The sequence below is a fragment of the Triticum aestivum genome, chromosome 3B, assembly GCF_018294505.1.
Source record: "Triticum aestivum cultivar Chinese Spring chromosome 3B, IWGSC CS RefSeq v2.1, whole genome shotgun sequence".
NCBI lineage: Eukaryota > Viridiplantae > Streptophyta > Magnoliopsida > Poales > Poaceae > Triticum > Triticum aestivum.
The window spans coordinates 41,291,028-41,305,954 of NC_057801.1; positions in this window are offsets into that span (position 1 = coordinate 41,291,028).

The following is a 14,927-nucleotide window of genomic DNA, read 5'->3' on the forward strand; positions in this document are numbered from 1 at the left end:
TATAACCTTCTGTATCCGCGAGATCCCATCTTGGAGCCTTCGCCGACACTCTGCCGGAGGGGGAATCGACCATGGAGGGCTTCTACATCAACATCCTTGCCCCTCCGATGAGTTGTGAGTAGTTTACCACAGACCTACGGGTCCATAGTGAAGGAAATATGCCCTAAAGGCAATAATAAAGTTATTATTTATTTCCTTATTTCATGATAAATGTTTATTATTCATGCTAGAATTGTATTAACCGGAAACATAATACATGTGTGAATACATAGACAAACGTAGTGTCACTAGTATGCCTCTACTTGACTAGATCGTTAATCAAAGATGGTTAAGTTTCCTAACCATAGACATGAGTTGTCATTTGATTAACGGGATCACATCATTAGGAGAATGATGTGATTGACATGGCCCATTCCGTTAGCTTAGCACTTGATTGTTTAGTATGTTGTTATTGCTTTCTTCATGACTTATACATGTTCCTACAACTATGAGATTATGCAACTCCCGTTTACCGGAGGAACACTTTGTGTGCTACCAAACATCACAACATAAATGGGTGATTATAAAGGAGCTCTACAGGTGTCTCCGAAGGTACATGTTGGGTTGGCGTATTTCGAGATTAGGATTTGTCACTCCGATTGTCGGAGAGGTATCTCTGGGCCCTCTCGGTAATGCACATCACTATAAATCCATGCAAGCAATGTGACTAATGAGTTAGTTGCGGGATGATGCATTACGTAACAAGTAAAGAGACTTGCCGGTAACGAGATTGAACTAGGTATTGAGATACCGACGATCGAATCTCGGGCAAGTAACATACCGATGACAAAGGGAACAACGTATGTTGTTATGCGGTCTGACTGATAAAGATCTTCGTAGAATATGTGGGAGCCAATATGAGCATCCAGGTTCCGCTATTGGTTATTGACCGGAGACGTGTCTCGGTCATGTCTACATAGTTCTCGAACCCGTAGGGTCCGCACGCTTAAGGTTTCGATGACAGTTATATTATGAGTTTATGAGTTTTGATGTCCCGGAGAAGTTCGGAGTCCCGGATGAGAACGGGGACATGACAAGGAGTCTCAAAATGGTCGAGACGTAAAGATCGATATATTGGACGACTATATTCGGAGTTCGGAAAGGTTCCGAGTGATTCGGGTATTTTTTGGAGTACCGGAGAGTTACGGAAATTCGTCGGGGAGTATATGGGCCTTATTGGGCCATACGGGGATAGAGGAGAGAGGCCGAAAGGAAGGAGGCGCGCAGCCCCCCTCTGGTCTGAATTGGACAAGGGGTGCGGCCCCCTTTTCCTTCCTCCTCTCCCCCTCTTTCCCCCCTTCTCCTACTCCAACAAGGAAGGAGGGAGTCCTACTCCCGGTGGGAGTAGGACTCCCCTTGGCGCGCCCCTCCTAGGCTGGCCGCCCCCTCCCCCCTTGCTCCTTTATATACGGGGGCAGGGGGGGACCTCTAGGCACAACAACAATTGATCCTTTGGATCTTTTAGCCGTGTGCGGTGCCCCCCTCCACGATAATCCACCTCGATAATATCGTAGCGGTGCTTAGGCGAAGCCCTACGTCGGTAGAACATCAAGATCATCACCATGCCGTCATGCTGACGGAACTCTCCCTCGACACTCGGCTGGATCGGAGTTCGAGGGACGTCATCGAGCTGAACGTGTGCTAGAACTCGGAGGCACCGTAGTTTCGGTGCTTGATCGGTCGGATCGTGAAGACGTACGACTACATCAACCGTGTTGTCATAACGCTTCCGCTTTCGGTCTACGAGGGTACGTGGACAACACTCTCCACTCTCGTTTCTATGCATCACCATGATCCTTTGCATGTGCGTAGGAAATTTTTTGAAATTACTTTGTTCCCCAACAGTGGTATCAGAGCCTGGTTTTATGAGTAGATGTCATATGCACGAGTAGAACACAAGTGAGTTGTGGGCGATATAAGTCATACTGCTTACCAGCATGTCATACTTTGGTTCAGCGACATTGTGAGATGAAGCGGCCCGGACCGACATTACACGTACGCTTACGCGAGACTGGTTTCACCGCTACGAGCACTCGTTGCTTAAAAGTGACCGGCGGGTGTCTGTCTCCCTCACTTTACTTGAACCGAGTGTGGCTACGCCCGGTCCTTGCGAAGGTTAAAACAGCACCAACTTGACAAACTATCGTTGTGGTTTTGATGGGTAGGTAAGAATGGTTCTTGCTCAGCCCGTAGCAGCCACGTAAAATTTGCAACAACAAAGTAGAGGACGTCTAACTTGTTTTTGCATGGCATGTTGTGATGTGATATGGTCAAGACGTGATGCTATATTTTATTGTATGAGATGATCATGTTTTGTAACCGAGTTATCGGCAACTGGCAGGAGCCATATGGTTGTCGCTTTATTGTATGAAATGCAATCGCCCTGTAATTGCTTTACTTTATCACTAAGCGGTAGCGATAGTCATAGAAGCAATAGATGGCATAACGACAACGATGCTACGATGGAGATCAAGGTGTCGCGCCGGTGACGATGGTGATCACGATGGTGCTTCGGAGATGGAGATCACAAGCACAAGATGATGATGGCCATATCATATCACTTATATTGATTGCATGTGATGTTTATCCTTTATGTATCTTATATTGCTTTGATTGACGGTGGCATTTTAAGATGATCTCTCACTAAATTATCAAGAAGTGTTCTCCTTGAGTATGCACCGTTGCGAAAGTTTTCATGTTGAGACACCACGTGATGATCGGGTGTGATAGGCTCTACGTTCAAATACAACGGGTGCAAAACAGTTGCACACGCGGAATACTCAGGTTAAACTTGACGAGCCTAGCATATACAGATATGGCCTCGGAACACGGAGACCGAAAGGTCGAGCGTGAATCATATAGTAGATATGATCAACATAGTGATGTTCACCATTGAAAACTACTCCATCTCACGTGATGATCGGACATGGTTTAGTTGATTTGGATCACGTGATCACTTAGATGACTAGAGAGATGTCTGTCTAAGTGGGAGTTCTTAAGTAATATGATTAATTGAACTTAAATTTATCATGAACTTAGTCCTGGTAGTATTTTGCAAATTATGTTGTAGATCAATAGCTTGCGTTGTTGCTTTCATATGTTTATTTTGATATGTTCCTAGAGAAAATTGTGTTGAAAGATGTTAGTAGCAATGATGCGGATTGGATCCGTGATCTGAGGTTTATCCTCATTGCTGCACAGAAGAATTATGTCCTTAATGCACCGCTAGGTGACAGACCTATTGCAGGAGCAGATGCAGACGTTATGAATGTTTGGCTAGCTCAATATGATGACTACTTGATAGTTTAGTGCACCATGCTTAACGGCTTAGAATCGGGACTTCAAAGACGTTTTGAACGTCATGGACCATATGAGATGTTCCAGGAGTTGAAGTTAATATTTCAAGCAAATACCCGAGTTGAGAGATATGAAGTCTCCAACAAGTTCTATGGCTAAAAGATGGAGGAGAATCGCTCAACTAGTGAGCATGTGCTCAGATTGTCTGGGTACTACAATCGCTTGAATCAAGTGGGAGTTAATCTTCCAGATAAGATAGTGATTGACAGAGTTCTCTAGTCACCATCACCAAGTTAGTAGAACTTTGTGATGAACTATAGTATGCAAGGGATGACGAAAACGATTCCCGAGCTCTTCGTGATGTTGAAATCGACGAAGGTAGAAATCAAGAAAGAGCATCAAGTGTTAATGGTTGACAAGATCACTAGTTTCAAGAAAAGGGCAAAGGGAAAGAAAGGGAACTTCAAGTAGAATGACAAGAAAGTTGTCACTCCCACGAAGAAGCCCAAAGCTGAACCAAAGCCTGAAACTGAGTTCTTACACTGCAAAGGAAATGGTCACTGGAAACGGAAATACGCTGAATATTTGGTGGATAAGAAGGATGGCAAAGTGAACAAGGGTATATTTGATATACAGGTTATTGATGTGTACCTTACTAGTGTTTATAGTAGCCCCTGAGTATTTGATACTTGTTCGGTTGCTAAAAATTAGTGACTCGAAACAGGAGTTACAGAATAAACAGAGACTAGTTGAGGGTGAAGTGACGATGTGTATTGGAAATGGTTCCAAGATTGATATGATCATCATCGCACACTCCCTATACTTTCGGGATTAGTGTTAAACCTAAATAAATGTTATTTGGCGTTTGCGTTGAACATGAATATGATTTGATCATGTTTATTGCGATACGGTTATTCATTTAAAGTCAAAGAATAATTGTTGTTCTGTTTACATGAATAAAACCTTCGATGGTCATACACCCAATGAAAATAGTTTGTTGGATCTCGATCGTAGTAATACACATATTCATAATATTGATGCCAAAAGATGCAAAGTTAATAATGATAGTGCAACTTATTTGTGGCACTGCCGTTTGGGTCATATCGGTGTAAAGCGCATGAAGAAACTCCATAAAGATGGATTTTCGAAATCACTTGGTTATGAATCATTTGATGCTTGCGAGCCGTGCCTTTTGGGCAAGATGACTAAAACTCCGTTCTCCGGAACAATGGAACGAGCTACTGACTTATTGGAAATAATACATACCGATGTATGCGATCCGGTGAGTGTTAAGGCTCGCGGCGTGTATCGTTATTTTCTGACCTTCACAGATGATTTGAGCAGATATGGGTATATCTACTTGATGAAACATAAGTCTGAAATATTTGAAAAGTTCAAAGAATTTCAGAGTGAAGTGGAAAATCATCGTAACAAGAAAAATAATATTTCTACGATCTGATCGTGGAGACGAATATTTGAGTTACGAGTTTGGTCTTCATTTGAAACAATGTGAAATAGTTTCGCAACTCACGCCACCTTGAACACCACAATGTAATGGTGTGTCCGAACGTCGTAATCGTACTTTACTAGATATGGTGCAATCTATGATGTCTCTTATCGGTTTACCACTATCGTCTTGGGGTTATGCATTAGAGACAGCTGCATTCACGTTTGAATAGGGCACCATCTAAATCCGTTGAGACGACACCGTATGAACTATGGTTTAATAGTAAACCTAAGCTGTCGTTTCTTGAAGTTTGGAGTTGCGATGCTTATATGAAAAAGGTTTTCAACCTGATAAGCTCGAACCCAACTCGGAAAGTGCGTCTTCATAGAATACCCAAAGGAAACTATTGGGTACACCTTCTGTCACAGATCCGAAGGCAAAACATTCGTTGCTAAGAATGGATCCTTTCTAGAGAAGGAGTTTCTCTCGAAACAAGTGAGTGGGAGGAAAGTAGAACTTGATGAGGTAATTGTACCTTCTCCCACATTGGAAAGTTGTTCATCACAGAAATCAGTTCCAGTGATTGCTACACCGATTGGCGAGGAAGCTAATGATGATGATCATAAAACTTCAAATCAAGTTACTACAGAACCTCGTAGGTATTCCAGAGTACAATCCGCACCAGTGTGGTGCGGTAATCCTATTCTGGAAGTCATGTTACTAGACCATGATAAACCTACGAACTATGAGGAAGCGATGATGAGCCCAGATTCCGCGAAATGGCTTGAAGGCCATGAAATCTGAGATGGGATCCATATATGAGAACAAAGTGTGGACTTTGATTGACTTGCCCGATGATCGACAAGCCATAGAAAATAAATGGATCTTCAAGAGGAAGACGGACATTGATAGTAGTGTTACTATCTACAAAGCTAGATTTGTCGAAAAAGGTTTTTGACAAAGTTCAAGATGTTGACTACGATGAGTTTTTTCTCACTCGCATCGATGCTTAAAGTCTGTCCGAATCATGTTAGCAATTGCCATATTTTATGAAATCTGGCAAAAGGATGTCAAAACTGCATTCTTTAATGGATTTATTAAAGAAGAGTTGTATATGATGCAACCAGAAGGTTTTGTCAATCCTAAAGGTGCTAATAAAATGTGCAAGCTCCAACGATCCATCAATGGACTGGTGCAAGCATCTCGGAGTTAGAATATACACTTTGATGAGTTGATCAAAGCATATGGTTTTATACAGACTTTTGGAAAGGCCTGTATTTACAAGAAAGTGAGTGGGAGCACTACAGCTTTTCTGATAAGTATATGTGAATGACATATTATTGATCGGAAATGATGTAGAATTTTCTGGAAAGCATAAAGGAGTGTTTGAAAGGAGTTTTTCAAAGAAAGACCTCAGTAAATCTACTTACATATTGAGCATCAAGATCTATTGAGATAGATCAAGACGCTTGATAAGTTTTTTCAATGAGTACATACCTTGATAAATTTTTGAAATAGTTCAAAATGGAACAGTCAAAGAAGGAGTTCTTGCCTGTGATGCAAAGGTGTGAAGTTGAGTAAGACTCAAGACCCGACCATGGCAGAAAATAGAAAGAGAATGAAAAGTCATTCCCTATGCCTCAGTCATAGGTTCTATAAAGTATGCTATGATGTGAACCAGACCTATTGTATACCTTGCTCTGAGTTTGACAAAGGAATACAATTTTGATCTAAGAGTAGATCACTGACAGCGGTCAAGAATATCCTTAGTGAGGACTAAGGAGATGTTTCTCGATTATGGAGGTGATAAAAGAGCCCGTCATAAAAGTTACAACGATGCAAGCTTTTACACCAATCCAGATGACTCTAAATCTCAATCTGGATACATATTGAAAGTGGGAGCAATTAGCTAGAGTAGCTCCATGCAGAGCATTGTGGACATAGAATATTTGCAAAATACATACGGCTCTGAATATGACAGACCCGTTGACTAAACTTCTCTCACAAGCAAAACATGATCATACCTTAGTACTCTTTGGGTGTTAATCACATAGCGATGTGAACTAGATTATTGACTCTAGTAAACCCTTTGGGTGTTGATCACATGACGATGTGAACTATGGGTATTAATCACATACAGATGTGAATATTGGTGTTAAATCACATGGCGATGTGAACTAGATTATTGACTCTAGTGCAAGTGGGAGACTGAAGGAAATATGCCCTAGAGGCAATAATAAAGTTATTATTTATTTCCTTATTTCATGATAAATGTTTATTATTCATGCTAGAGTTGTATTAACCGGAAACATAATACATGTGTGAATACATAAACAAACATAGTGTCACTAGTATGCCTCTACTTGACTAGCTCGTTAATCAAAGATGGTTAAATTTCCTAACCATAGACATGAGTTGTCATTTTATTAATGGGATCACATCATTAGGAGAATGATGTGATTGACATGACCCATTCCGTTAGCTTAGCACTTGATCATTTAGTATGTTGCTATTGCTTTCTTCATGACTTATACATGTTCCTACAACTATGAGATTATGCAACTCCCGTTTACTGGAGGAACACTTTGTGTGCTACCAAACGTCACAACGTAAATGGGTGATTATAAAGGAGCTCTACAGGTGTCTCCGAAGGTACATGTTGGGTTGGCGTATTTAGAGATTAGGATTTGTCACTCCCATTGTCGGAGAGGTATCTCTGGGCCCTCTCGGTAATGCACATCACTATAAAGCCTTGCAAGCAATGTGACTAATGAGTTAGTTACGGGATGATGCATTACGTAACGAGTAAAGAGACTTGCCGGTAACGAGATTGAACTAGGTATTGAGATACCGACGATCGAATCTCGGGCAAGTAACATACCGATGACAAAGGGAACAACGTATGTTGTTATGCGGTCTGACCGATAAAGATCTTCGTAGAATATGTGGGAGCCAATATGAGCATCCAGTTTCCGCTATTGGTTATTGACCGGAGACGTGTCTCGGTCATGTCTACATAGTTCTCGAACCCGTAGGGTCCGCACGCTTAAGGTTTCGATGAGAGCTATATTATGAGTTTATGAGTTTTGACGTACCGAAGGAGTTCGGAGTCCCGGATGAGAACGGGGACATGATGAGGAGTCTTGAAATGGTCGAGACGTAAAGATCGATATATTGGACGACTATATTCGGAGTTCGGAAAGGTTCCGAGTGATTCGGGTATTTTTCGGAGTACCAGAGAGTTACGGGAATTCGCCGGGGAGTATATGGGCCTTATTGGGCCATACGGGGATAGAGGAGAGAGGCTGAAAGGAAGGAGGCGCGCAGCCCCCCTCTGGTCCGAATTGGACAAGGGGTGCGGCCCCCTTTTCCTTCCTCCTCTCCCCCTCTTTCCCCCCTTCTCCAATTCAACAAGGAAGGAGGGAGTCCTACTCCCGGTGGGAGTAGGACTCCCCTTGGTGCGCCCCTCCTAGGCCAGCCGCCCCCTCCCCCCTTGCTCCTTTATATACGGGGGCAGGGGGCACCTCTAGGCACAACAACAATTGATCCCTTGGATCTCTTAACCATGTGCGGTGCCCCCCTCCACGATAATCCACCTCGATAATATCGTAGCGGTGCTTAGGCGAAGCCCTGCGTCGGTAGAACATCAAGATCGTCATCATGCCGTCATGCTGACGGAACTCTCCCTCGACACTCGACTGGATCGGAGTTTGAGGGACGTCATCGAGCTGAACGTGTGCTAGAACTCGGAGGCGCCGTAGTTTCGGTGTTTGATCAGTCGGATCGTGAAGACGTACGACTACATCAACCGCGTTGTCATAACGCTTCCGCTTTCGGTCTACAAGGGTACGTGGACAACACTCTCCCCTCTCGTTGCTATGCATCACCATGATCTTTTGCGTGTGCGTAGGATTTTTTTTGAAATTACTACGTTCCCCAACACATAGTTATTAGCTAGATGGCTTCTTCTCTCTTTTTGGATCTCAATACAATGTTCTCCCCCTCTCTTGTGGAGATTTATGCGATGTAAACTCTTTTTGCGGTGTGTTTGTCGAGATCCGATGAATTGTGGGTTTATGATCAAGTTTATCTATGAATAATATTTGAATCTTATCTGAATTCTTTTATTTATGATTGAGTTATCTTTGCAAGTCTCTTCGAATTATCAGTTTGGTTTGGTCTACTAGATTGATCTTTCTTGCCATGGGAGAAGTGCTTAGCTTTGGGTTCAATCTTGTGGTGTTCTTACCCAGTGACAGAAAGGGTTGCAAGACACATATTGTATTGTTGCCATCGAGGATAACAAGATGGGGTTTATATCATATTGCATGTGTTGATCCCTCTACATCATGTCATCTTGCTTAATGCGTTACTCTGTTCTTATGAACTTAATACTCTAGATGCAGGCAGGAGTCGGTCGATGTGTGGAGGAATAGTAGTAGATGCAGGCAGGAGTCGGTCTACTTGTTATGGACGTGATGCCTATATACATGATCATGCCTAGATAATCTCATAACTATGCGCTTTTCTATCAATTGCTCGACAGTAATTTGTTCACCCACTGTAATACTTATGCTATCTGGAGAGAAGCCTCTAGTGAAACCTATGGCCCCCGGGTCTATCTCTTATCATATTTGCTTTCAATCTACTTTTATTTGCATCTTTACTTTTTGCATCTATATTATAAAATACCAAAAAAATATTTATCTTATCTTACTATCTTTATTAGATCTCACTTTCGCAAGTGGCCATTAAGGGATTGACAACCCCTTTATTGCGTTGGTTGCGAGTTCTCAGTTTGTTTGTGTAGGTGCATGGGACTTTTGAGGAGCCTCCTACTGGATTGATACCTTGGTTCTCAAAACTGAGGGAAATACTTATGCTACACTTGCTGCATCACCCTCTCCTCTTCGGGGAAAACAACGCTAGCTCAAGACGTAGCACTTAGCTGCAGCCCAGTGCTCGCCTAAGTGATAAAAATCCTATCGAGTGATGAGTCTGCCTCTCACTCGGGGGCTTAGCTGCAGCCCAGCGCTCGCCTAAGTGATAAAAATCCTACCGAGTGATGAGTCTGCCTCTCACTCGGGGGCTTAGCTGCAGCCCAGTGCTCACTTAAGTGATAAAAATCCTGCCGAGCGACGAGTCTGCCTCTCACTCGGAGGCTTAGCTGCAGCCCAGTGCTCGCCTAAGTGAGACAAATCCTACCAAGTGATGAGCAACTCTCCCAGTCGGGAGCTTAGCTGCAGTCCTGTACTCGCCTAAGTTTGAAAAATCCTACCGAGTAGTGAGCAAAGCTCCCACTCGGAGGCTTAGCTGCAGTCTTGTACTCGCCTAAGTATGAAAAATCCTACCGAGTGGTGAGCAAACCTCCCACTCGGAGGCTTAGCTGCAGTCTCGTACTCGCCTAAGTTTGAAAAATCCTACCGAGTGGTGAGCAAACCTCCCACTCGGAGGCTTAGCTGCAGTCTCGTACTCGCCTAAGTTTGAAAAAATCCTACCGAGTGGAGAGCCCACTCGGGGGCTTAGCTGCAGTCCTGTACTCACCTAAGTTTGAAAAATCCTACCGAGTGGTGAGCAAACCTCCCAGTTGGAGGCTTAGCTGCAGTCTCGTACTCGCCTAAGTTTGAAAAAATCCTACCGAGTGGAGAGCAATCCTCCCACACGGGGGCTTAGCTGCAGTCCTGTACTCGCCTAAGTTTGAAAAATCCTACCGAGTGGTGAGCAAACCTCCCACTCGGAGGCTTAGCTGCAGTCTCGTACTCGCCTAAGTTTGAAAAAATCCTACCGAGTGGAGAGCAGTCCTCCCACTCGGTGGCTTAGCTGCAGTCCCGTACTCGCCTAAGTTTGAAAAATCCTACCGAGCGGGGAGCAATCCTCCCACTTGGGGGCTTAGCTGCAGCCCAGTGCTCGCCTAAGTTTGAAAAACCTTGTCGGGTGGATGACAGGAACGTCAAGACCATTGTGGGGTGCCTTGCTGATGAGCTGATCAATGCTACTCAAGGACCACCCAATCGATTGATAGGAACGTCAAGACCATTGCTAAGTGCCTTGCTGATGAGATGATCGATGCTACCCGAGGATTACTCAATCGGCCGACTGGAATGTTAAGACCATTGCTGAGTGCCTTGCTGATGAGCCGATCAATGCTTCCCGAGGATCGCCCGATCGGTCGACTGGAACGCCAAGACCATTACTAAAATGCCTCGCTGATGAGCTGATCAATGTTGCTCAAGGATCGCCCGATCAGACGACTAGCCATTCTTTTCCAGAAGCTGCATCAAGCAAACAGACAACAATTCGAGAGAAAAACGAATTTCGTTCAAAGACAGATGCAATATATGAGATGATAAATCCAAAGTTTCTTAACCGCAGAATACAGTGCTCGGGCATCAGGCCCGAAGGAGTTTTAACGGTTACAAATCCACTCGGCATTCTGAGGCAAATAACAGCGATAGCATAATGTTTTTAATCACTCGGCGGGAGAAGGACTGGCCGGGTCGCAGAAGCTGTCGAGATCGATGCTGTCGGCGATGCGAGTGGCTGCCTCGAGGAAAGTGTCCATGAAGTCCTAGAAGGAGTGCTTCTTAGTGTTTGCCACTTTGAGAGCTGCCAACTTGTCTTCCTTAGCCTCTTGCACTCGGACCAAAGACTAGGCGACATCAGCGCCATAGCGGGCAGAAGATTTCTTCCACTCTTGCACTCAGCCTGCAATCTGATTTAGCCGAGTCATCAAGGATTCGAGGTCTTGAGACATTTCCGCGTGAGGCTAGAGTTTGGAGTCCACTCTGGCCATCGGCGCGTTCAGCCGAGCCAGATAGTCAACTGCATCGTCCAAGCGTGATTCCAGTCGAAGCAAGTTCATCGCAACTTCATCTTTCATGGGATAGTTGATGGGGTCGAGACCTGTCTCGACCCTTCCAGTTTCAGCTTCGAAGTCCTGACAGAGTTCTGTTCCATCACAAAAATCAATGAGTCGACAATATTGCAATTCTTAGTCGACGACAGTAATCTAACTAAACAGTCATACCTTCGAGCTTCAAGACAAGCTTCGCCACAAGCTTCAAGACAATTGGCGTCCGAGACATCCATCTTCAGTTTCGCGTTCTCATCCTCCAACTTGCCGACTGAAGCCAGCTTCTGGTCCGCAAGCATCGTCTTCTCACGAGCTTCTTTTTTAGCAGTAGCAAGATCCTGGTCCTTCTTCTCCAACGCCTACTTCATTCTCTCTAAAGAAACAACACTCTTCAGACGAGCCTGAAGATGGCGGTTTTCACTATGCACATTTGCTTATGTGAAGTCACTCGGTTCCAAGAGACTGAAAGAAAAGCAGTGGAAAGTCCACCAAGCAGACGAAACAGTCGAATGGTTACCTCCCATGATGGCCGTTCTTGTTGGGCAGTCTTCAGATTCTTCTTTGCCAGTTCAAGGTCAAGTTCAACGCTGATATGCTTCTTCTTCAACTCGGTGAGCCGAGTTCCAAGATCACAGGACCTCTGCAGCCAGAAAGACAAACATTTTAGCCGACAGAAATAAGAGACAGTGAAGGAAAAGAATTACTCTAAGACTACTGCCGAATCAAATATCAACAGTAGTCTCGGGGACTACACCCAGTGGGTGCACTTAGCGTGCCCCCACTAGATCAGATCAATACTCAGCATGAGTTCAAAAAAAGCAGAGAGATATATCATCAGACCTCAATCGACTGCAAGCAGCCGACCGTGGTCTCGGGGACTACACACAGTGGGTGTACTCGAGTGCCCCCACTGATTCAGAAAGTGCAATATTGAAGGTTTCCTGAGTTCTAAAGGAAGGAACACCCAGTGGGTGATCAGATATAAAGCAACGTCCAAAAGTTCAGTCAGAATTTTACTGACCTGGACATTGGTCTGAAGGGCAGTGCTGGCATTGTAGGCTATCTGACTGGCTTCATGCATCACTTTCACCTGCTCCATGATAAGATTCGCCTAGCGAAGAGCTTCCCTAGCGGCACCCGGCGAGTCGTCTGGAGTTTGATATGTAGCAAAGAGGGATGGCTCCAGAGGGGTCAAAGTAGTTGCCAGGTCAGATGAGTGGAGTTGCACTGGTGCAGCAGGCATCTGTGCAGTCGACCCCGGCGGACGATCAGTCGTCAACAGGTTAGCAAATGTGACGTTAGTCCGAACTATCGCCTCAGGCGCCGGTGTCGACTGAGGAATTTGGACTTCAAGTCTCCTCCTGCTCGAGCCTCCACTCTTCTTCTTCCTCTCCTGTAGAGGCACTTCTTCTTCGTCGTCATCAGGAAGCACAACGATATCTTGCGGAGCTACATAAGAAGAGAAGTATAAAATTTTCAGTCAATCGACCACCCACTCGACTAAACAGAACTGGGTTGGATGAACTTACTAGCTCGTGAGGTGGCCTCTTCGTCTCCTGGTGCCTTGTCAATGTCCATGTCAGTGGCAGCAGAGGTGGGGCTGGAAGGACACAAGAATTGGTAGGTCAGATCAAGAAAACCTTCAGTCGACTTACGAAAACACAAACGAGATACCCACCCAGAGGCAACGGGGACGTCCATCTTGATTCGCGGCAATTTCTTCCGGGTCTTGGAGGGAGCAACTTTAGGCTGCTTGGCCACCTTCTCCGTCGGCTGCAGAGTCGATGTCCGAGTGCGTTTCTAAGTACTGGAACTCGGACCCATGCCTTTCCCGCGCCCGCTGACCGGATCATGCTGCTGTTTGGATCGACGTTCGGAGCGTGGCGGCGAGTCGACTTCCTCCTCCTCGTCCGATTCCTCGCTCTCCTCCTCCTCGTTGTCTCCCTGAGAATCCCACTCGGCACTATCCTCCGCGCTGTCCTCCCCTTCCTGGGCCTGTTCCAAAGCCTGTTCACCGTTGGGCATCGAATGCATCTCAGTGAACACCTGCAGAACAAATTTGTTGAACGAGAGTCGGTCAATATCAAGTGCAGTCGGAGCATGAATGAGAAGCAGTCGCAACGAAAAGCATGCCTTGTCGGGTGGGTTTACGCTGCTAAAGGGAACGACTCGCCTAGATCCTCTGGGATTCTCCTGATTGCCTGTGATGCTCCTCATCCACAAAGCTACTGTTTCAGACGGCACTTCTTCTGGATGGACCCGAGCGGTGTCGTCCGGCCTGGAATACAGCCACATCGGGTGATCGCGGGCCTGGAGAGGCTGGATGCGTCGACTGAGGAACACCTCCAATAGATCCAGACCCGTAACGCCATCATTGATAAGCTAAACCACCCTATCCACCAACATCCTCGTCTCCATGGTCTCGCCAGCAGTCACTTTCAGTGGAGCAGGAGTCTGGACTCGGTCAAACGAGAAGTGGGGGAGGCCGGTCGACTGACCTGGAGCCGCGGCATCCTGACAATAGAACCAAGTCGATTGCCAGCCTCTAACAGAGTCAGGAAGAGTCATGGCAGGAAAGGCACTCCCTTTTCTCTTTTGGATATCTAAACCCCCACACATCTGGATGACATGGGTTTTCGAGTCACTCGACTTCACCTTTTTTACCGATTGGGAACGAATGGTGAAGATGTGTTTGAAAAGACCCCAGTGCGGTCGACACCCCAAGAAGTTCTCGCACATCAACACGAAAGAGGCTAAACGCGTGATGGTGTTGGGGAGAAATGGTGGAGTTGAGAGCCGAAAAAGTTCAGAAACCCCCGAAAGAAAGGATGCGGGGGAAACGAAAAGCCGCGGTCGACGTGGGTGGCAAGCAGAACGCACTCACCCGGTCGAGGTTGAGGACTCATCTCCCCCTCCGGCAGCCTCGCCGCTCCCTTGGCGATTAACCCCGACTCCGCCAGCTCGTCCAGGTCCGCCTGCCGAATCGAAGACCGGATCCAATTGCCCTGGATCCAGCCCCGAGGCAGCCCCACGCGCGACGACGACCCGCGTTACTGTTTCTTGCCCTTCGCCACCTCCTTCGTCTTCTTTGCGCGCTCTAACGCCGCCGTCTTGTCCTTCACCATGGCGACGGGGCAGCGGCGTCGGAGCGGAAGAGTAAGGTGCGGCGGAGAAGTAGAGAAAGAAGAAAGAAGAGAAGATGTGCATAGTGCGGACGCCTCGGTCCGCTCACCTTATAAGAGATTATTTCCGAGTGACTGACGCGTGGGTCCGGACGATCCCGTCAAATCT